The sequence below is a fragment of the Sphaerodactylus townsendi genome, linkage group LG13, assembly GCF_021028975.2.
Source record: "Sphaerodactylus townsendi isolate TG3544 linkage group LG13, MPM_Stown_v2.3, whole genome shotgun sequence".
Classification (NCBI taxonomy): Eukaryota; Metazoa; Chordata; class Lepidosauria; order Squamata; family Sphaerodactylidae; genus Sphaerodactylus; species Sphaerodactylus townsendi.
Genome location: NC_059437.1, coordinates 54309312 through 54332377, shown reverse-complemented (window position 1 = coordinate 54332377; position 23066 = coordinate 54309312).

Below are 23066 nucleotides of genomic sequence, written 5' to 3'. Positions count from 1 at the left end.
CGTTGGCCGGGAGGTTTGCAAATCCCGGGCAGCAAGATCTGAGCGGGGGCGGCAAAGCCAGGTGGGAGTCGCTGATGTGCATCATGCGAGGACTCTGCGACCGATGCGTGTATTTGGAGACGAGAGCTGCACGCACAGGTCGCCACCCACCTGTGCTCGCTTTAAGAACCCCCATGCGCCCGTGCGTGTGTCTTGTGTGTGTGTGTGTTGTGTGTGTGTGGTGTGGCTGGCCACTAGGCTGAATGATCATAAAATCTGCTCTGTGGGATACTAGTTGTGACAGTAATTCACATTGTCTTTTAGTGTCCTTTATATGATGTGACCCATGTGAAATATCTAAACCCCATTTTGATCTATAGACCTGGACTTCCTGATATTGTAAAGGTATCGCGTTTAGTAAACACTTCTGATCCAGAGCAATAGATCTTCGTTGTGGTGTTAATCTATAGGACTTCTCAGTACAGTTTCTCTTGTTCCATGTTTTTTTTAGTGATTCTGGAACTGTGATTCTAGATTCTAGAATGTCTAGTGATTCTAGGATTTTTTTTGGTAGTGATTCTAGAATTTGATGGCTTCCCCCCTTTTTAAACAATATTGTATTTGGAGTTTTATAACTGAATTTTAAACCATGTAACCCTGTTTGAGATCTGTGTGCTGTTAGTATTTTTGAGATGCCAATAAAGGCTATGGAGTGGAATGGATAAAATCTGCTCCGTAAAAGCAAATAGAATGTTTGTGTTAAATCTCAACGCATCGACTGGAGGGGGGTGGAGTAAAAGAAAGAATCTGGAGCAGTTTGTAACAAATGTAAATATGCAGATTCAAAACAAGTCTGGTCAAGAAACCCAAAAGTTCCTCAAACACCAGCTTAGAGAAGGGATTGGACAAATTCAAGGTCTGCCGCTGACTATGAGCCATGACAGCTAAATGGAACCTCCAGATTCAAAGGCAGCCTATCCATGCCAGTTGTCTGGGAGGCAGCAACACCATGGGGGCTGTTTTATGGACTTCCCTGTGGCATCTGATTGGCTGCTCAGGAAAACAGGACACAGAGACTTCGGGTGATCCAGCAGGGCTCTTCCCAAATAAATCCAACAGTTCCTGTGTGGGTTCATGAGAACGAAACACATGCGCATGCAGGGATCCTAGCATATGGATTGTTGGGCTGTGTTCACACATGAGCTTCTGAGCTGCACCGTCAGAGAATTGTGGTTTATCATGAGGACCCCCGGCAGTGCTCCACAGAGCGAGTGGCTGCCCCAGATTATGCCGGATCCCAGGGACTGGAGCATCCTTCAAATGTGATGCTCGCCTGCTGTTTCTTCAGACACGCACAATGGGGGCCATTTCCTAACCACGGAGGAGAGATTTACAATCCTTAAGAAAATGGCCCTTCCTTTTGTCACAGGCCAGCTGGGTTCACCCCGGGGGCACACCACCACGTGAGGCCCAATGTTTCAGACAGGCCCTGGCCAAGCTGGGAACGGAGGCCCCTACAGAAAGAAAATAAAGGAGGGCAGAGATGTTCAAACAAACAAAAACAAACAAGTTTGCCAGCCACGTCAGGAGAAAATGCCACTGGAACACAGCCATACAGCCCAGAAACCTCACAACGCCCCAGTAATTCCGGCTGTGAAAGCCTTCGACATCGCAGGCAGATTCTCCCAACACGTACCTGAGGACCCTGGCTTCGCCTAAAGCACTGATGGCGAACCTATGGCATGGGTGCCAGACGTGGCACTCGGAGCCCTCTCTGTGGGCACGCGCACACAGAGTTAGTCATGTGGGGGGCGGAAAATCACCCCCCCACACACACATCTAGGTTGGCCTGGGTCACTGAGCATGACGTGCACACACCGTGGTGAGCAGGGAGGACTTGGCTGGCGGGCCTGGTGCCTGTGCTCTGGGTGGCTGCTGCCCGAGGGGGGGGGGGGCGCAGAGGAGGCAGAGATGCTAGAGAGGCACAGAGTGGTGCACGCGGGACTTGCTGGAGGCTACAGCAGGCTGGCCCCTGCTTGAGCGAGTGGGGTGGAGGAAGAGGGAGCCAACCGTTTTTTTCTAAACGAAAACCTCAGCATTCAGGTTAAATGGCCGTGTTGGCACTTTGTGATAAATAAGTGGGGTTTGGGTTGCAATTTGGGCTGAACTCGGGTCTCGAAAAGGTTTGCCATCACTGGCCTAAAGGTAGGGGTCTCCAACCTTTTTGAGATCGCAGACACCTGTGAAATTCTGACACAGAGCGATGAGCCAAAATTCAACATGGTCACCATGGGAGGTGAAGCCAACCACACACAGAGGAAGGCCAATTGCCGGGGACAAGAGGGGTTAAAATACACTGCGAAAGAAGAGTCAGAGAGAGAATAAGACCAACAATTTGGTGGCTGCCGCCGCCGCTGAAAGGTTATTTTAATCCACACAGCTGATCAGATCTTCAGTAGGCCCCCAGAACCCCTACTGGGCTCCACCACATCCTAAAAACACTTGGTGGACCCCAGGGAAGGTGCTGGTGGGTGCCCTGGTGCCCCTGGGCACCACGCTGGGGACCCCGCTTAGGCAAGGATGTGAGCAACTCAAAATGTCCTCAGGTTTATCCTCAGCGTGGCAGCCGGAAATCACCACTGCCAGCTGGCTGCAGCCGGAGTCTGGCCTCCCTGTCTGCTAATCCCCTCTGCTGCTTGCAGGAAATGAAGGCTGGGGTATGCCAGGGAAAGGAGATCCTCCGTGCCCTGTCACACTTCAGGGGGGAGGCAGAGAAAATGGATGCAGAGAAAACAGGTCACGGCAGGAGGGCTGGCCTCCCCCCCTTCTCAAAATGCTGACATCTGGCCTGTTAAGTGCAGCTCCATAACATACCAGCAGCACCCAGAAAGGGAGCACTTCAAGGGTTTGTATCCTGACATAACAGTATTCATGTGCGGGTATTTTTTTACAGTGGGCACTGGAGAGGAAGGTATTATTCCTGGCCACCAGGTGGCAGTGCTATCCACACTCTGCAAGCTTTCCTTTTGGACCTGGGGGTGAAGAAACCACCCTCCCCCCCTCCAAAACAGATGCCAACTCTGAGCTGGGAAGTTCCGTGAGATTTGGGGGCAGAACTTGGGGATGGCTGGGTTTGGGGAGTTGAAGGAGTTCAACAGGGTAGAATGCTATAGACTTCACCTTCCGCAGCAATTGTTGTCTGCAGGGAAACTGATCTTTGTTGTCTGGTGGCCGATTGTAATTCTAGGAAGGAGATCTCCAGGCCCAGCCTGGAGATTGGCAACACGGTGTTCCAGGGATAAATGACCCCTGAGGGTCAGATAAATCCCGTGTTCCAGGGATAAATGACCCCTGAGGGTCGGAATGACCCAGAGGCTCATTCCGCACATGCAGAATACTGCACTTTCAAACTGCTTTCAATGCTCTTTGAAGCTGTGCGGAATGGCAAAATCCACTTGCAAATAGTTGTGAAAGTGGTTTGAAAATACATTATTTTGCGTGTGCGGAAGGGGCCAGAGGCTGTATCCAGAATACAGGGGCGAGTGGCTCAGTTCCTAATGACTGCAGTCGCTGTTTGCCTGTCCCAAATTTGAAACTACTACTTCATATATACACACCCCAGTCCCCTTCAGGTGTGAGCGATCACCTCTTCTGAGTTCCGATAGCTGCTCTGTCAGAACCATCTGTGGGCCCTCTTCTAGCACTATTCTTGATGGAAAGTAATGGAAACAAAAAGCAAAATATACCATTTTGTTTTCTTACTGTGCCTGGCTCAAAACTCATCGCAATAAACACCAGCCCAACAAACAAACAAAGCTGTCGTGCAAATACTTCAAAATGCTATATTCCAACAAAGGATCAATACTTAACTCCCATTCTCCCATTCAGCTCATTTTGGGGGCCAGATCTGCTTCTCCACAGACCCTAGTGGGATGGCCAACCTATGGCGCTCCAGATGTTCATGGACTACAATTCTCATCAGCCCCTGCCAGCATGGCCTATTGGCCAGGGGGTGATGGGAATTGTAGTCTGTGAACATCTGGAGCGCCATAGGTTGTGACACCATCTGCAACCAGATGTTAATGGACTACAATTCCCATCAGTCCTGCCACTTGGCCATGCTGGCAGGGGCTGATGGGAATTGTAGTCCATGAACATCTGGAGAGCCACAGGTTGCAGACCGTAAACCATCTCAGATATCCTCCAGATTGCTCTCTGGGCTCTGGAAAGCAAGTTGAACAGAAAATTTTAAAAAGCAAATATTCACCCCTTTGCAATGTTTGAGCAGTCAAGTGTGAGTCTAGGACAGTGGTGGTGAACCTTTGGCACTCCAGATGTTATGGGCTGCAATTCCCATCAGCCCCTGCCAGCATGGCCAATTGGCCAATTGTAGTCCATAACATCTGGAGTGCCAAAGGTTCACCACCACAGGTCTAGGAGAAGTGAACCTCAAAGAAAGGCCCGAGGCCATTGATCCCAAGCAAAAACTATGAGGTTCAGGCATCTTCAGGCCCCACCTGGAGGGGTGGCATCCCTAGCTACTTGACTCCACCATCCCTGTCTGGGAGATTGAAAAACTTCCCTCTAAGTGGAGTTCAACTGGGGTGGGGTGTGTGTGTGTGTGCTGACTGTTTCCTTTGGGTTCAAACATATGTATCACCGACGTCCAGAAGGTAGGAACAACCCTTCCAGGTGGGGTTTTGACGGCCGTGAGCAACACTAGGCAGCCCAAGATCCCTCGTCAAGCAGGTCAGAGCTCCAAGCTTGGTCTGTTGCAAATGTTGCTATGGCGACCTCAGCGTGAGTGCCAGCTCCCCTGGGAATGCCGGGCAGCACAACAGACTTGCAACTTTCCCCTGGATGCATTTCAGCCATGCTTCTTTCCTGATTTCCCCTAGCAAATATTTGCTGCTCCGATCTGCATTGCTGGCTATCAGGTCAGTCTCTGATTATGTCCATCAAGTGAAGAGGGCTGCTTGCAACTCAGATTGACTTCCTTTCGGGCCCAATCCACTTGGAAGATTTCCAGGAGGGTCAGGAAGATTTCCAGGAAGGGGTGGTGGTGGTTTACCAGCAAGACCTGACTTTCACCATTCTAAGGTGTATTTGTGAGATTGCGGTTTTGATTTGGATATTAGTATTTTGACTGGATGGCAACACAAGAATAGGGTAAACAAAACAAATATTTTGAGAGGGGGTTGCATTGTAATGGTTGAAGCAGCAGTTTAATTGGCAATACATGTTTTTTAATGCCTTTTCAGGCATCTCCAGCCAAAGAAACAATTAGGGTGGGGTGGGTTTTCCGGGTTGTATGGCCATGTTCCAGTAGCATTTTTCCCTTACTTTTTTCCTGGCTGGCATGATGCAGGCAAAAGGTCAGGAGAGAATGCTGCTGGAACACGGCCATACAACCCAGAAAAACCCACAGCACCCTAGCGATTCCAGCTGCGAAAGCCTTCGACAAGACAAAGAAACAATTGTTCAGCGTTTCCTAAGCTGTTTGGCCATGATCTGATAGTTGTGGTTCCTAACATTTTGCCGGCAACTATGGCTGTTATCTTTAGAGGCATCTCACAGTAAGGAGCCACAAGTACCAGACCACGGCCAAACAGCTCAGAATATCCAAAACAGCCAGCCGATTCTGGCCATTAAAGCCTTCAACAATACATCAAACAATTGTTTATCAGTTTTTTATTGCCCGTTTCCTTTAAGTACATCTGGTTCTCCCTGATTTTATCCTCTCAGCAACCTGGTAAGGTAGGCAAGGAGAAAGAGAGTGGCTAGCTAAAGGTCATTGTATGAATTTCATGGAGGAAGAATCTGAACCCAGGTTCCTCCCGGTTTGACTGTCTAATCATTACTTGGCATATTTCCAATCATGAATTCAAAAAAAAGAGTGCAGAGGGCAGATTTGCTATTTGCCATTCCAGAACAGCTCCGTAGGGCACGTTTCTCCGAGCTTCCTTTGACTCTGGAGTGGGCGCTCTCTCAGGTCTTTGACTTCTTCCTCCCCTAACCATCCTCTGTGACTTACTGTGATCTCGTGAGCAAGCTGGACAGATCTGAATTCACAGGAGTAAAGGCAGCGCATGGCCTTCAGTGCATGCTTCACTTATCTCTCTTAGTACATACAAACATATTATGATGATGACTACCTTTTTAAAAATTGGTCTTATCCAGTGGTGGGATCCAAACATTTTAGTAACAGGTTCCCATCGTGGTGGGATTCAAACTGTGGCATAGCGCCAATGGGGCATGGTGGGGCATGACAGGGGCGTGGCCAGGCATTCTGGGGGCGGGGCATTCCTGGGCGGGGCTGTGGCAAGGACGCAGCTGCTGCGCCGGTCCTTGGGCGGGAAATGAATGCACCCAGGCGCAGGCTGCCACGCACGTCGGTGCACCTCCTGCTAGACTGCTTCGAGTTCTGCGCGCTACTGCTGAGAGGAGGGGCGTCACTAAGGCAAAAATCACGTGGCAAAATCACCAATTAGTAAACCCACTCTCGGCACACACAAATAATTAGTAACCTACTCTCGGGAACCTGTGAGAACCTGCTGGATCCCACCTCTGGTCTTATCAGAATTTTAGAATTGTAGAATATCAACAAAATGTCTGTCTCCTTCCTTGGCCCCATAGCATGAATTCAGTGGATGTCCAGCTGCTTAGTTCTATCGAGGAGAAATGGAAAGATGGAGGCCATTCAACAACAGGTGCGTGGTCTAAGCACATGGCATTGGGAATGGCGTTGGGGGAGGGGGAGGGACAGGGGCGAGGCCAGAGGACCGCTCGGGAATCCCCTCCCTTGCATGGTTTTCAAATGGGAGAACACTGGGCTCACAGCTCAGGATTGCCTGAGCTCCAGAAATCAAGACTCCGAGCAGTTGGCTCGTCCTGGCCAATTACAGGCACCTTGTAGGGACTACCCAGCAGATATGGCCATCTGCAGTGGTGGGATCCAAAAATTTTAGTAACAGGTTCCCATGGTGGTGGGATTCAAACTGTAGCGTAGCGCCAATGGGGCTGGGCGAGGCATGACGGGGGTGTGGCCGAGCATTCCGGGGCGGGGTATTGCTGGGCGGGGCTGTGGCAAGGTCACAACCGCTGTGCTGGTCCTTGGGCAGGAAACGAATGCACGCAGGCGCAGGCTGCCACGCATGCTGGTGCACCTCCTGCTGGACTGCTTCAAGTTCTGCGCGCTACTGCTGAGAGGAGGGGCGCAACTAAGGCAAAAATCACGTGGCAAAACCACCAATTAGTAACCCCCTCTCGGCACACACAAATAATTAGTAACCTACTCTCGGGAACCTGTGAGAACCTGCTGGATCCCACCTCTGGCCATCTGGTAGCAAACAGAGAATAAACTGGGAGAGGCCTTTGCTTGCTGCTTCACGAAGGCCATACAGATACTGAATGGTGAACTGCTTTCTGTGTTAAGTTCCCGAACCTCAGCGTGGTGTAGTGGTTAAGAGCAGATGTTTGCAAAATGCATGCATGAAAACACACAGGTCCCCATTTCTCTCGAGGTTTCCCTTCTCTCCCCCAGCCACAATTTTAACTTTCTGCAAGGGGGAAGGGAGAAATAGCCCCAGTGGGGAACGGCTCTTTAAACAGAGGGTTTAAACAAAAAGTCCTCTGACTTCTTCTCAAACCGATGGGAGCTGTAGTTTTTCCCTTTCTCAAACTGAACTGGGAGGCTGAGGAAACTACAATTCCCAGCAACCCCAAAAGTTCTCAACAGGCACCAGCTGCGGCCATTCCTGGACCGCTGCCCACATAAAGATGAATACGGCCAGCTGCGAAGACACAAATGCTCCTGAAATACTAACAGCCCTAAATTGCGAGTAAATCCCGCAATTTGATAGCATGGGGCGCTCAACTTTGGGAGACAGCTGAGCTGGCACTAGGAGCCGAAGGAGTTTGATTCAGGGGCCTGCAGTTTGCAAGGATCGCAGCCTCTCTAGAGAAGAGCATAAGAGGGGGCAAGCAGACCCTCTCACCTGCTTTCCAGTCCCAGAATGAGGAGGAGGAGGAGGAGAGTTGGATTTATATCCCCCTTTTCTCTCCTGTAAGGAGGCTCAAAGGGGCTTACAATCTCCTTTCCCTTCCCCTTCACAGCAAACACCTCGTGAGGTAGGTGGGGCTGGGAGAGCTCCGTGACTAGTCCAAGGTCAGCCAGTTGGCATGTGTTGGAGTGCACAAGCTAATCTAGTTCACCAGATAAGCCTCCACAACTCAAGTGGCCGAGTGGGGAATCAAACCCGGTTCTCCAGATTAGAGTGCACCTGCTCTTAACCACTACACCAAACTGGCTCTCAGAGAGAAACACGAGTCGACAAGGTGATTCACCTTTTTCCAACACACAATACCTTCCTTCTGTGTGCCAATGTGTTGCAGTGGTTAAAGTGTTACACAAAGACCCTTTCCGCACAAACCACCTAAAACATTTCTGAAACATTTTCGATCCCCCCCCTTTTGCCATGATGTATGTCTGCACTCACCCCCTCGAAATGTTTCCTGGTCCCCATTTACATGATTTATCCCCCCTTTTTAAAAATCTATGTGTAGAATCGATGCTTCAGTGCTTTTCAGCCTCGTGCTGCGATTCTCTGCATCTCGTAAACTTGCAGTTTCAAAGATTAGCTGGCCAAATTAAAAAACCCAGAAATGATGCAAATAAACAGGTGGGGGGGGGGGATGGAGTGAGCTCAGAATATGGCGCCAAGAAGGAAGTTCGGGGACAGCACAGAGGTGTGGGAAATGTCTTAAAGAGATTGCACGGGCAACTGAAGACATCCAGCAAACGATACAGGTCTATCAAAACTAGGACAACGAGGCTTAGAGACAGCTTCTACTCTAGAGCTGGGGCGATGCTGAACTCCGCGGCTTCGTGTTGATGTGTTTGGGGCTGTGCAGGGATGGGTGGAGGGAGGGGAAAGTGAGGATGGGGTATGAGTCTGAAATTGTGTGCATCGAGGAATGCTGCTGTGAATTTCGTTGTGCGTGCACAATGACAATAAAATGCTTGTGCTTATGCTTTCAAAACATTTCAGCCAAATAATCATTTTAAAAGGACACTCATTGAAAACCTCTTTGAGGCTGCAAAAGAAACGTTTGGAGGTAAAAACAGTGCAGAACTCCATGGAGGACTCATTTCAATTCCTGCCTCACAATATTGTAAAAGGTTTGTGCAGAAAGGGCCAAACATGTGGAAGACCCAGGTTCAAGCTGTGGAAAGCTCAACGGGTGACCTCTCAGTCTAACCCACCTAACAGGGTTGTCGTGAGGATAAAACGGAGAGGAAAGGAACTACAGATGCCACTCTGAACTCATTGGAGGAAAGGGCAAGGTAAAAATGTAATATACACTGTGGGGGGGGGGGTGGGGGGGGGGGGGGGTGGGGGGGGGGGGGGGTGGGGGGGGGGGGGGGTGGGGGGGGGGGGGGGTGGGGGGGGGGGGGGGTGGGGGGGGGGGGGGGTGGGGGGGGGGGGGGGTGGGGGGGGGGGGGGGTGGGGGGGGGGGGGGGTGGGGGGGGGGGGGGGTGGGGGGGGGGGGGGGTGGGGGGGGGGGGGGGTGGGGGGGGGGGGGGGTGGGGGGGGGGGGGGGTGGGGGGGGGGGGGGGTGGGGGGGGGGGGGGGTGGGGGGGGGGGGGGGTGGGGGGGGGGGGGGGTGGGGGGGGGGGGGGGTGGGGGGGGGGGGGGGTGGGGGGGGGGGGGGGTGGGGGGGGGGGGGGGTGGGGGGGGGGGGGGGTGGGGGGGGGGGGGGGTGGGGGGGGGGGGGGGTGGGGGGGGGGGGGGGTGGGGGGGGGGGGGGGTGGGGGGGGGGGGGGGTGGGGGGGGGGGGGGGTGGGGGGGGGGGGGGGTGGGGGGGGGGGGGGGTGGGGGGGGGGGGGGGTGGGGGGGGGGGGGGGTGGGGGGGGGGGGGGGTGGGGGGGGGGGGGGGTGGGGGGGGGGGGGGGTGGGGGGGGGGGGGGGTGGGGGGGGGGGGGGGTGGGGGGGGGGGGGGGTGGGGGGGGGGGGGGGTGGGGGGGGGGGGGGGTGGGGGGGGGGGGGGGTGGGGGGGGGGGGGGGTGGGGGGGGGGGGGGGTGGGGGGGGGGGGGGGTGGGGGGGGGGGGGGGTGGGGGGGGGGGGGGGTGGGGGGGGGGGGGGGTGGGGGGGGGGGGGGGTGGGGGGGGGGGGGGGTGGGGGGGGGGGGGGGTGGGGGGGGGGGGGGGTGGGGGGGGGGGGGGGTGGGGGGGGGGGGGGGTGGGGGGGGGGGGGGGTGGGGGGGGGGGGGGGTGGGGGGGGGGGGGGGTGGGGGGGGGGGGGGGTGGGGGGGGGGGGGGGTGGGGGGGGGGGGGGGTGGGGGGGGGGGGGGGTGGGGGGGGGGGGGGGTGGGGGGGGGGGGGGGTGGGGGGGGGGGGGGGTGGGGGGGGGGGGGGGTGGGGGGGGGGGGGGGTGGGGGGGGGGGGGGGTGGGGGGGGGGGGGGGTGGGGGGGGGGGGGGGTGGGGGGGGGGGGGGGTGGGGGGGGGGGGGGGTGGGGGGGGGGGGGGGTGGGGGGGGGGGGGGGTGGGGGGGGGGGGGGGTGGGGGGGGGGGGGGGTGGGGGGGGGGGGGGGTGGGGGGGGGGGGGGGTGGGGGGGGGGGGGGGTGGGGGGGGGGGGGGGTGGGGGGGGGGGGGGGTGGGGGGGGGGGGGGGTGGGGGGGGGGGGGGGTGGGGGGGGGGGGGGGTGGGGGGGGGGGGGGGTGGGGGGGGGGGGGGGTGGGGGGGGGGGGGGGTGGGGGGGGGGGGGGGTGGGGGGGGGGGGGGGTGGGGGGGGGGGGGGGTGGGGGGGGGGGGGGGTGGGGGGGGGGGGGGGTGGGGGGGGGGGGGGGTGGGGGGGGGGGGGGGTGGGGGGGGGGGGGGGTGGGGGGGGGGGGGGGTGGGGGGGGGGGGGGGTGGGGGGGGGGGGGGGTGGGGGGGGGGGGGGGTGGGGGGGGGGGGGGGTGGGGGGGGGGGGGGGTGGGGGGGGGGGGGGGTGGGGGGGGGGGGGGGTGGGGGGGGGGGGGGGTGGGGGGGGGGGGGGGTGGGGGGGGGGGGGGGTGGGGGGGGGGGGGGGTGGGGGGGGGGGGGGGTGGGGGGGGGGGGGGGTGGGGGGGGGGGGGGGTGGGGGGGGGGGGGGGTGGGGGGGGGGGGGGGTGGGGGGGGGGGGGGGTGGGGGGGGGGGGGGGTGGGGGGGGGGGGGGGTGGGGGGGGGGGGGGGTGGGGGGGGGGGGGGGTGGGGGGGGGGGGGGGTGGGGGGGGGGGGGGGTGGGGGGGGGGGGGGGTGGGGGGGGGGGGGGGTGGGGGGGGGGGGGGGTGGGGGGGGGGGGGGGTGGGGGGGGGGGGGGGTGGGGGGGGGGGGGGGTGGGGGGGGGGGGGGGTGGGGGGGGGGGGGGGTGGGGGGGGGGGGGGGTGGGGGGGGGGGGGGGTGGGGGGGGGGGGGGGTGGGGGGGGGGGGGGGTGGGGGGGGGGGGGGGTGGGGGGGGGGGGGGGTGGGGGGGGGGGGGGGTGGGGGGGGGGGGGGGTGGGGGGGGGGGGGGGTGGGGGGGGGGGGGGGTGGGGGGGGGGGGGGGTGGGGGGGGGGGGGGGTGGGGGGGGGGGGGGGTGGGGGGGGGGGGGGGTGGGGGGGGGGGGGGGTGGGGGGGGGGGGGGGTGGGGGGGGGGGGGGGTGGGGGGGGGGGGGGGTGGGGGGGGGGGGGGGTGGGGGGGGGGGGGGGTGGGGGGGGGGGGGGGTGGGGGGGGGGGGGGGTGGGGGGGGGGGGGGGTGGGGGGGGGGGGGGGTGGGGGGGGGGGGGGGTGGGGGGGGGGGGGGGTGGGGGGGGGGGGGGGTGGGGGGGGGGGGGGGTGGGGGGGGGGGGGGGTGGGGGGGGGGGGGGGTGGGGGGGGGGGGGGGTGGGGGGGGGGGGGGGTGGGGGGGGGGGGGGGTGGGGGGGGGGGGGGGTGGGGGGGGGGGGGGGTGGGGGGGGGGGGGGGTGGGGGGGGGGGGGGGTGGGGGGGGGGGGGGGTGGGGGGGGGGGGGGGTGGGGGGGGGGGGGGGTGGGGGGGGGGGGGGGTGGGGGGGGGGGGGGGTGGGGGGGGGGGGGGGTGGGGGGGGGGGGGGGTGGGGGGGGGGGGGGGTGGGGGGGGGGGGGGGTGGGGGGGGGGGGGGGTGGGGGGGGGGGGGGGTGGGGGGGGGGGGGGGTGGGGGGGGGGGGGGGTGGGGGGGGGGGGGGGTGGGGGGGGGGGGGGGTGGGGGGGGGGGGGGGTGGGGGGGGGGGGGGGTGGGGGGGGGGGGGGGTGGGGGGGGGGGGGGGTGGGGGGGGGGGGGGGTGGGGGGGGGGGGGGGTGGGGGGGGGGGGGGGTGGGGGGGGGGGGGGGTGGGGGGGGGGGGGGGTGGGGGGGGGGGGGGGTGGGGGGGGGGGGGGGTGGGGGGGGGGGGGGGTGGGGGGGGGGGGGGGTGGGGGGGGGGGGGGGTGGGGGGGGGGGGGGGTGGGGGGGGGGGGGGGTGGGGGGGGGGGGGGGTGGGGGGGGGGGGGGGTGGGGGGGGGGGGGGGTGGGGGGGGGGGGGGGTGGGGGGGGGGGGGGGTGGGGGGGGGGGGGGGTGGGGGGGGGGGGGGGTGGGGGGGGGGGGGGGTGGGGGGGGGGGGGGGTGGGGGGGGGGGGGGGTGGGGGGGGGGGGGGGTGGGGGGGGGGGGGGGTGGGGGGGGGGGGGGGTGGGGGGGGGGGGGGGTGGGGGGGGGGGGGGGTGGGGGGGGGGGGGGGTGGGGGGGGGGGGGGGTGGGGGGGGGGGGGGGTGGGGGGGGGGGGGGGTGGGGGGGGGGGGGGGTGGGGGGGGGGGGGGGTGGGGGGGGGGGGGGGTGGGGGGGGGGGGGGGTGGGGGGGGGGGGGGGTGGGGGGGGGGGGGGGTGGGGGGGGGGGGGGGTGGGGGGGGGGGGGGGTGGGGGGGGGGGGGGGTGGGGGGGGGGGGGGGTGGGGGGGGGGGGGGGTGGGGGGGGGGGGGGGTGGGGGGGGGGGGGGGTGGGGGGGGGGGGGGGTGGGGGGGGGGGGGGGTGGGGGGGGGGGGGGGTGGGGGGGGGGGGGGGTGGGGGGGGGGGGGGGTGGGGGGGGGGGGGGGTGGGGGGGGGGGGGGGTGGGGGGGGGGGGGGGTGGGGGGGGGGGGGGGTGGGGGGGGGGGGGGGTGGGGGGGGGGGGGGGTGGGGGGGGGGGGGGGTGGGGGGGGGGGGGGGTGGGGGGGGGGGGGGGTGGGGGGGGGGGGGGGTGGGGGGGGGGGGGGGTGGGGGGGGGGGGGGGTGGGGGGGGGGGGGGGTGGGGGGGGGGGGGGGTGGGGGGGGGGGGGGGTGGGGGGGGGGGGGGGTGGGGGGGGGGGGGGGTGGGGGGGGGGGGGGGTGGGGGGGGGGGGGGGTGGGGGGGGGGGGGGGTGGGGGGGGGGGGGGGTGGGGGGGGGGGGGGGTGGGGGGGGGGGGGGGTGGGGGGGGGGGGGGGTGGGGGGGGGGGGGGGTGGGGGGGGGGGGGGGTGGGGGGGGGGGGGGGTGGGGGGGGGGGGGGGTGGGGGGGGGGGGGGGTGGGGGGGGGGGGGGGTGGGGGGGGGGGGGGGTGGGGGGGGGGGGGGGTGGGGGGGGGGGGGGGTGGGGGGGGGGGGGGGTGGGGGGGGGGGGGGGTGGGGGGGGGGGGGGGTGGGGGGGGGGGGGGGTGGGGGGGGGGGGGGGTGGGGGGGGGGGGGGGTGGGGGGGGGGGGGGGTGGGGGGGGGGGGGGGTGGGGGGGGGGGGGGGTGGGGGGGGGGGGGGGTGGGGGGGGGGGGGGGTGGGGGGGGGGGGGGGTGGGGGGGGGGGGGGGTGGGGGGGGGGGGGGGTGGGGGGGGGGGGGGGTGGGGGGGGGGGGGGGTGGGGGGGGGGGGGGGTGGGGGGGGGGGGGGGTGGGGGGGGGGGGGGGTGGGGGGGGGGGGGGGTGGGGGGGGGGGGGGGTGGGGGGGGGGGGGGGTGGGGGGGGGGGGGGGTGGGGGGGGGGGGGGGTGGGGGGGGGGGGGGGTGGGGGGGGGGGGGGGTGGGGGGGGGGGGGGGTGGGGGGGGGGGGGGGTGGGGGGGGGGGGGGGTGGGGGGGGGGGGGGGTGGGGGGGGGGGGGGGTGGGGGGGGGGGGGGGTGGGGGGGGGGGGGGGTGGGGGGGGGGGGGGGTGGGGGGGGGGGGGGGTGGGGGGGGGGGGGGGTGGGGGGGGGGGGGGGTGGGGGGGGGGGGGGGTGGGGGGGGGGGGGGGTGGGGGGGGGGGGGGGTGGGGGGGGGGGGGGGTGGGGGGGGGGGGGGGTGGGGGGGGGGGGGGGTGGGGGGGGGGGGGGGTGGGGGGGGGGGGGGGTGGGGGGGGGGGGGGGTGGGGGGGGGGGGGGGTGGGGGGGGGGGGGGGTGGGGGGGGGGGGGGGTGGGGGGGGGGGGGGGTGGGGGGGGGGGGGGGTGGGGGGGGGGGGGGGTGGGGGGGGGGGGGGGTGGGGGGGGGGGGGGGTGGGGGGGGGGGGGGGTGGGGGGGGGGGGGGGTGGGGGGGGGGGGGGGTGGGGGGGGGGGGGGGTGGGGGGGGGGGGGGGTGGGGGGGGGGGGGGGTGGGGGGGGGGGGGGGTGGGGGGGGGGGGGGGTGGGGGGGGGGGGGGGTGGGGGGGGGGGGGGGTGGGGGGGGGGGGGGGTGGGGGGGGGGGGGGGTGGGGGGGGGGGGGGGTGGGGGGGGGGGGGGGTGGGGGGGGGGGGGGGTGGGGGGGGGGGGGGGTGGGGGGGGGGGGGGGTGGGGGGGGGGGGGGGTGGGGGGGGGGGGGGGTGGGGGGGGGGGGGGGTGGGGGGGGGGGGGGGTGGGGGGGGGGGGGGGTGGGGGGGGGGGGGGGTGGGGGGGGGGGGGGGTGGGGGGGGGGGGGGGTGGGGGGGGGGGGGGGTGGGGGGGGGGGGGGGTGGGGGGGGGGGGGGGTGGGGGGGGGGGGGGGTGGGGGGGGGGGGGGGTGGGGGGGGGGGGGGGTGGGGGGGGGGGGGGGTGGGGGGGGGGGGGGGTGGGGGGGGGGGGGGGTGGGGGGGGGGGGGGGTGGGGGGGGGGGGGGGTGGGGGGGGGGGGGGGTGGGGGGGGGGGGGGGTGGGGGGGGGGGGGGGTGGGGGGGGGGGGGGGTGGGGGGGGGGGGGGGTGGGGGGGGGGGGGGGTGGGGGGGGGGGGGGGTGGGGGGGGGGGGGGGTGGGGGGGGGGGGGGGTGGGGGGGGGGGGGGGTGGGGGGGGGGGGGGGTGGGGGGGGGGGGGGGTGGGGGGGGGGGGGGGTGGGGGGGGGGGGGGGTGGGGGGGGGGGGGGGTGGGGGGGGGGGGGGGTGGGGGGGGGGGGGGGTGGGGGGGGGGGGGGGTGGGGGGGGGGGGGGGTGGGGGGGGGGGGGGGTGGGGGGGGGGGGGGGTGGGGGGGGGGGGGGGTGGGGGGGGGGGGGGGTGGGGGGGGGGGGGGGTGGGGGGGGGGGGGGGTGGGGGGGGGGGGGGGTGGGGGGGGGGGGGGGTGGGGGGGGGGGGGGGTGGGGGGGGGGGGGGGTGGGGGGGGGGGGGGGTGGGGGGGGGGGGGGGTGGGGGGGGGGGGGGGTGGGGGGGGGGGGGGGTGGGGGGGGGGGGGGGTGGGGGGGGGGGGGGGTGGGGGGGGGGGGGGGTGGGGGGGGGGGGGGGTGGGGGGGGGGGGGGGTGGGGGGGGGGGGGGGTGGGGGGGGGGGGGGGTGGGGGGGGGGGGGGGTGGGGGGGGGGGGGGGTGGGGGGGGGGGGGGGTGGGGGGGGGGGGGGGTGGGGGGGGGGGGGGGTGGGGGGGGGGGGGGGTGGGGGGGGGGGGGGGTGGGGGGGGGGGGGGGTGGGGGGGGGGGGGGGTGGGGGGGGGGGGGGGTGGGGGGGGGGGGGGGTGGGGGGGGGGGGGGGTGGGGGGGGGGGGGGGTGGGGGGGGGGGGGGGTGGGGGGGGGGGGGGGTGGGGGGGGGGGGGGGTGGGGGGGGGGGGGGGTGGGGGGGGGGGGGGGTGGGGGGGGGGGGGGGTGGGGGGGGGGGGGGGTGGGGGGGGGGGGGGGTGGGGGGGGGGGGGGGTGGGGGGGGGGGGGGGTGGGGGGGGGGGGGGGTGGGGGGGGGGGGGGGTGGGGGGGGGGGGGGGTGGGGGGGGGGGGGGGTGGGGGGGGGGGGGGGTGGGGGGGGGGGGGGGTGGGGGGGGGGGGGGGTGGGGGGGGGGGGGGGTGGGGGGGGGGGGGGGTGGGGGGGGGGGGGGGTGGGGGGGGGGGGGGGTGGGGGGGGGGGGGGGTGGGGGGGGGGGGGGGTGGGGGGGGGGGGGGGTGGGGGGGGGGGGGGGTGGGGGGGGGGGGGGGTGGGGGGGGGGGGGGGTGGGGGGGGGGGGGGGTGGGGGGGGGGGGGGGTGGGGGGGGGGGGGGGTGGGGGGGGGGGGGGGTGGGGGGGGGGGGGGGTGGGGGGGGGGGGGGGTGGGGGGGGGGGGGGGTGGGGGGGGGGGGGGGTGGGGGGGGGGGGGGGTGGGGGGGGGGGGGGGTGGGGGGGGGGGGGGGTGGGGGGGGGGGGGGGTGGGGGGGGGGGGGGGTGGGGGGGGGGGGGGGTGGGGGGGGGGGGGGGTGGGGGGGGGGGGGGGTGGGGGGGGGGGGGGGTGGGGGGGGGGGGGGGTGGGGGGGGGGGGGGGTGGGGGGGGGGGGGGGTGGGGGGGGGGGGGGGTGGGGGGGGGGGGGGGTGGGGGGGGGGGGGGGTGGGGGGGGGGGGGGGTGGGGGGGGGGGGGGGTGGGGGGGGGGGGGGGTGGGGGGGGGGGGGGGTGGGGGGGGGGGGGGGTGGGGGGGGGGGGGGGTGGGGGGGGGGGGGGGTGGGGGGGGGGGGGGGTGGGGGGGGGGGGGGGTGGGGGGGGGGGGGGGTGGGGGGGGGGGGGGGTGGGGGGGGGGGGGGGTGGGGGGGGGGGGGGGTGGGGGGGGGGGGGGGTGGGGGGGGGGGGGGGTGGGGGGGGGGGGGGGTGGGGGGGGGGGGGGGTGGGGGGGGGGGGGGGTGGGGGGGGGGGGGGGTGGGGGGGGGGGGGGGTGGGGGGGGGGGGGGGTGGGGGGGGGGGGGGGTGGGGGGGGGGGGGGGTGGGGGGGGGGGGGGGTGGGGGGGGGGGGGGGTGGGGGGGGGGGGGGGTGGGGGGGGGGGGGGGTGGGGGGGGGGGGGGGTGGGGGGGGGGGGGGGTGGGGGGGGGGGGGGGTGGGGGGGGGGGGGGGTGGGGGGGGGGGGGGGTGGGGGGGGGGGGGGGTGGGGGGGGGGGGGGGTGGGGGGGGGGGGGGGTGGGGGGGGGGGGGGGTGGGGGGGGGGGGGGGTGGGGGGGGGGGGGGGTGGGGGGGGGGGGGGGTGGGGGGGGGGGGGGGTGGGGGGGGGGGGGGGTGGGGGGGGGGGGGGGTGGGGGGGGGGGGGGGTGGGGGGGGGGGGGGGTGGGGGGGGGGGGGGGTGGGGGGGGGGGGGGGTGGGGGGGGGGGGGGGTGGGGGGGGGGGGGGGTGGGGGGGGGGGGGGGTGGGGGGGGGGGGGGGTGGGGGGGGGGGGGGGTGGGGGGGGGGGGGGGTGGGGGGGGGGGGGGGTGGGGGGGGGGGGGGGTGGGGGGGGGGGGGGGTGGGGGGGGGGGGGGGTGGGGGGGGGGGGGGGTGGGGGGGGGGGGGGGTGGGGGGGGGGGGGGGTGGGGGGGGGGGGGGGTGGGGGGGGGGGGGGGTGGGGGGGGGGGGGGGTGGGGGGGGGGGGGGGTGGGGGGGGGGGGGGGTGGGGGGGGGGGGGGGTGGGGGGGGGGGGGGGTGGGGGGGGGGGGGGGTGGGGGGGGGGGGGGGTGGGGGGGGGGGGGGGTGGGGGGGGGGGGGGGTGGGGGGGGGGGGGGGTGGGGGGGGGGGGGGGTGGGGGGGGGGGGGGGTGGGGGGGGGGGGGGGTGGGGGGGGGGGGGGGTGGGGGGGGGGGGGGGTGGGGGGGGGGGGGGGTGGGGGGGGGGGGGGGTGGGGGGGGGGGGGGGTGGGGGGGGGGGGGGGTGGGGGGGGGGGGGGGTGGGGGGGGGGGGGGGTGGGGGGGGGGGGGGGTGGGGGGGGGGGGGGGTGGGGGGGGGGGGGGGTGGGGGGGGGGGGGGGTGGGGGGGGGGGGGGGTGGGGGGGGGGGGGGGTGGGGGGGGGGGGGGGTGGGGGGGGGGGGGGGTGGGGGGGGGGGGGGGTGGGGGGGGGGGGGGGTGGGGGGGGGGGGGGGTGGGGGGGGGGGGGGGTGGGGGGGGGGGGGGGTGGGGGGGGGGGGGGGTGGGGGGGGGGGGGGGTGGGGGGGGGGGGGGGTGGGGGGGGGGGGGGGTGGGGGGGGGGGGGGGTGGGGGGGGGGGGGGGTGGGGGGGGGGGGGGGTGGGGGGGGGGGGGGGTGGGGGGGGGGGGGGGTGGGGGGGGGGGGGGGTGGGGGGGGGGGGGGGTGGGGGGGGGGGGGGGTGGGGGGGGGGGGGGGTGGGGGGGGGGGGGGGTGGGGGGGGGGGGGGGTGGGGGGGGGGGGGGGTGGGGGGGGGGGGGGGTGGGGGGGGGGGGGGGTGGGGGGGGGGGGGGGTGGGGGGGGGGGGGGGTGGGGGGGGGGGGGGGTGGGGGGGGGGGGGGGTGGGGGGGGGGGGGGGTGGGGGGGGGGGGGGGTGGGGGGGGGGGGGGGTGGGGGGGGGGGGGGGTGGGGGGGGGGGGGGGTGGGGGGGGGGGGGGGTGGGGGGGGGGGGGGGTGGGGGGGGGGGGGGGTGGGGGGGGGGGGGGGTGGGGGGGGGGGGGGGTGGGGGGGGGGGGGGGTGGGGGGGGGGGGGGGTGGGGGGGGGGGGGGGTGGGGGGGGGGGGGGGTGGGGGGGGGGGGGGGTGGGGGGGGGGGGGGGTGGGGGGGGGGGGGGGTGGGGGGGGGGGGGGGTGGGGGGGGGGGGGGGTGGGGGGGGGGGGGGGTGGGGGGGGGGGGGGGTGGGGGGGGGGGGGGGTGGGGGGGGGGGGGGGTGGGGGGGGGGGGGGGTGGGGGGGGGGGGGGGTGGGGGGGGGGGGGGGTGGGGGGGGGGGGGGGTGGGGGGGGGGGGGGGTGGGGGGGGGGGGGGGTGGGGGGGGGGGGGGGTGGGGGGGGGGGGGGGTGGGGGGGGGGGGGGGTGGGGGGGGGGGGGGGTGGGGGGGGGGGGGGGTGGGGGGGGGGGGGGGTGGGGGGGGGGGGGGGTGGGGGGGGGGGGGGGTGGGGGGGGGGGGGGGTGGGGGGGGGGGGGGGTGGGGGGGGGGGGGGGTGGGGGGGGGGGGGGGTGGGGGGGGGGGGGGGTGGGGGGGGGGGGGGGTGGGGGGGGGGGGGGGTGGGGGGGGGGGGGGGTGGGGGGGGGGGGGGGTGGGGGGGGGGGGGGGTGGGGGGGGGGGGGGGTGGGGGGGGGGGGGGGTGGGGGGGGGGGGGGGTGGGGGGGGGGGGGGGTGGGGGGGGGGGGGGGTGGGGGGGGGGGGGGGTGGGGGGGGGGGGGGGTGGGGGGGGGGGGGGGTGGGGGGGGGGGGGGGTGGGGGGGGGGGGGGGTGGGGGGGGGGGGGGGTGGGGGGGGGGGGGGGTGGGGGGGGGGGGGGGTGGGGGGGGGGGGGGGTGGGGGGGGGGGGGGGTGGGGGGGGGGGGGGGTGGGGGGGGGGGGGGGTGGGGGGGGGGGGGGGTGGGGGGGGGGGGGGGTGGGGGGGGGGGGGGGTGGGGGGGGGGGGGGGTGGGGGGGGGGGGGGGTGGGGGGGGGGGGGGGTGGGGGGGGGGGGGGGTGGGGGGGGGGGGGGGTGGGGGGGGGGGGGGGTGGGGGGGGGGGGGGGTGGGGGGGGGGGGGGGTGGGGGGGGGGGGGGGTGGGGGGGGGGGGGGGTGGGGGGGGGGGGGGGTGGGGGGGGGGGGGGGTGGGGGGGGGGGGGGGTGGGGGGGGGGGGGGGTGGGGGGGGGGGGGGGTGGGGGGGGGGGGGGGTGGGGGGGGGGGGGGGTGGGGGGGGGGGGGGGTGGGGGGGGGGGGGGGTGGGGGGGGGGGGGGGTGGGGGGGGGGGGGGGTGGGGGGGGGGGGGGGTGGGGGGGGGGGGGGGTGGGGGGGGGGGGGGGTGGGGGGGGGGGGGGGTGGGGGGGGGGGGGGGTGGGGGGGGGGGGGGGTGGGGGGGGGGGGGGGTGGGGGGGGGGGGGGGTGGGGGGGGGGGGGGGTGGGGGGGGGGGGGGGTGGGGGGGGGGGGGGGTGGGGGGGGGGGGGGGTGGGGGGGGGGGGGGGTGGGGGGGGGGGGGGGTGGGGGGGGGGGGGGGTGGGGGGGGGGGGGGGTGGGGGGGGGGGGGGGTGGGGGGGGGGGGGGGTGGGGGGGGGGGGGGGTGGGGGGGGGGGGGGGTGGGGGGGGGGGGGGGTGGGGGGGGGGGGGGGTGGGGGGGGGGGGGGGTGGGGGGGGGGGGGGGTGGGGGGGGGGGGGGGTGGGGGGGGGGGGGGGTGGGGGGGGGGGGGGGTGGGGGGGGGGGGGGGTGGGGGGGGGGGGGGGTGGGGGGGGGGGGGGGTGGGGGGGGGGGGGGGTGGGGGGGGGGGGGGGTGGGGGGGGGGGGGGGTGGGGGGGGGGGGGGGTGGGGGGGGGGGGGGGTGGGGGGGGGGGGGGGTGGGGGGGGGGGGGGGTGGGGGGGGGGGGGGGTGGGGGGGGGGGGGGGTGGGGGGGGGGGGGGGTGGGGGGGGGGGGGGGTGGGGGGGGGGGGGGGTGGGGGGGGGGGGGGGTGGGGGGGGGGGGGGGTGGGGGGGGGGGGGGGTGGGGGGGGGGGGGGGTGGGGGGGGGGGGGGGTGGGGGGGGGGGGGGGTGGGGGGGGGGGGGGGTGGGGGGGGGGGGGGGTGGGGGGGGGGGGGGGTGGGGGGGGGGGGGGGTGGGGGGGGGGGGGGGTGGGGGGGGGGGGGGGTGGGGGGGGGGGGGGGTGGGGGGGGGGGGGGGTGGGGGGGGGGGGGGGTGGGGGGGGGGGGGGGTGGGGGGGGGGGGGGGTGGGGGGGGGGGGGGGTGGGGGGGGGGGGGGGTGGGGGGGGGGGGGGGTGGGGGGGGGGGGGGGTGGGGGGGGGGGGGGGTGGGGGGGGGGGGGGGTGGGGGGGGGGGGGGGTGGGGGGGGGGGGGGGTGGGGGGGGGGGGGGGTGGGGGGGGGGGGGGGTGGGGGGGGGGGGGGGTGGGGGGGGGGGGGGGTGGGGGGGGGGGGGGGTGGGGGGGGGGGGGGGTGGGGGGGGGGGGGGGTGGGGGGGGGGGGGGGTGGGGGGGGGGGGGGGTGGGGGGGGGGGGGGGTGGGGGGGGGGGGGGGTGGGGGGGGGGGGGGGTGGGGGGGGGGGGGGGTGGGGGGGGGGGGGGGTGGGGGGGGGGGGGGGTGGGGGGGGGGGGGGGTGGGGGGGGGGGGGGGTGGGGGGGGGGGGGGGTGGGGGGGGGGGGGGGTGGGGGGGGGGGGGGGTGGGGGGGGGGGGGGGTGGGGGGGGGGGGGGGTGGGGGGGGGGGGGGGTGGGGGGGGGGGGGGGTGGGGGGGGGGGGGGGTGGGGGGGGGGGGGGGTGGGGGGGGGGGGGGGTGGGGGGGGGGGGGGGTGGGGGGGGGGGGGGGTGGGGGGGGGGGGGGGTGGGGGGGGGGGGGGGTGGGGGGGGGGGGGGGTGGGGGGGGGGGGGGGTGGGGGGGGGGGGGGGTGGGGGGGGGGGGGGGTGGGGGGGGGGGGGGGTGGGGGGGGGGGGGGGTGGGGGGGGGGGGGGGTGGGGGGGGGGGGGGGTGGGGGGGGGGGGGGGTGGGGGGGGGGGGGGGTGGGGGGGGGGGGGGGTGGGGGGGGGGGGGGGTGGGGGGGGGGGGGGGTGGGGGGGGGGGGGGGTGGGGGGGGGGGGGGGTGGGGGGGGGGGGGGGTGGGGGGGGGGGGGGGTGGGGGGGGGGGGGGGTGGGGGGGGGGGGGGGTGGGGGGGGGGGGGGGTGGGGGGGGGGGGGGGTGGGGGGGGGGGGGGGTGGGGGGGGGGGGGGGTGGGGGGGGGGGGGGGTGGGGGGGGGGGGGGGTGGGGGGGGGGGGGGGTGGGGGGGGGGGGGGGTGGGGGGGGGGGGGGGTGGGGGGGGGGGGGGGTGGGGGGGGGGGGGGGTGGGGGGGGGGGGGGGTGGGGGGGGGGGGGGGTGGGGGGGGGGGGGGGTGGGGGGGGGGGGGGGTGGGGGGGGGGGGGGGTGGGGGGGGGGGGGGGTGGGGGGGGGGGGGGGTGGGGGGGGGGGGGGGTGGGGGGGGGGGGGGGTGGGGGGGGGGGGGGGTGGGGGGGGGGGGGGGTGGGGGGGGGGGGGGGTGGGGGGGGGGGGGGGTGGGGGGGGGGGGGGGTGGGGGGGGGGGGGGGTGGGGGGGGGGGGGGGTGGGGGGGGGGGGGGGTGGGGGGGGGGGGGGGTGGGGGGGGGGGGGGGTGGGGGGGGGGGGGGGTGGGGGGGGGGGGGGGTGGGGGGGGGGGGGGGTGGGGGGGGGGGGGGGTGGGGGGGGGGGGGGGTGGGGGGGGGGGGGGGTGGGGGGGGGGGGGGGTGGGGGGGGGGGGGGGTGGGGGGGGGGGGGGGTGGGGGGGGGGGGGGGTGGGGGGGGGGGGGGGTGGGGGGGGGGGGGGGTGGGGGGGGGGGGGGGTGGGGGGGGGGGGGGGTGGGGGGGGGGGGGGGTGGGGGGGGGGGGGGGTGGGGGGGGGGGGGGGTGGGGGGGGGGGGGGGTGGGGGGGGGGGGGGGTGGGGGGGGGGGGGGGTGGGGGGGGGGGGGGGTGGGGGGGGGGGGGGGTGGGGGGGGGGGGGGGTGGGGGGGGGGGGGGGTGGGGGGGGGGGGGGGTGGGGGGGGGGGGGGGTGGGGGGGGGGGGGGGTGGGGGGGGGGGGGGGTGGGGGGGGGGGGGGGTGGGGGGGGGGGGGGGTGGGGGGGGGGGGGGGTGGGGGGGGGGGGGGGTGGGGGGGGGGGGGGGTGGGGGGGGGGGGGGGTGGGGGGGGGGGGGGGTGGGGGGGGGGGGGGGTGGGGGGGGGGGGGGGTGGGGGGGGGGGGGGGTGGGGGGGGGGGGGGGTGGGGGGGGGGGGGGGTGGGGGGGGGGGGGGGTGGGGGGGGGGGGGGGTGGGGGGGGGGGGGGGTGGGGGGGGGGGGGGGTGGGGGGGGGGGGGGGTGGGGGGGGGGGGGGGTGGGGGGGGGGGGGGGTGGGGGGGGGGG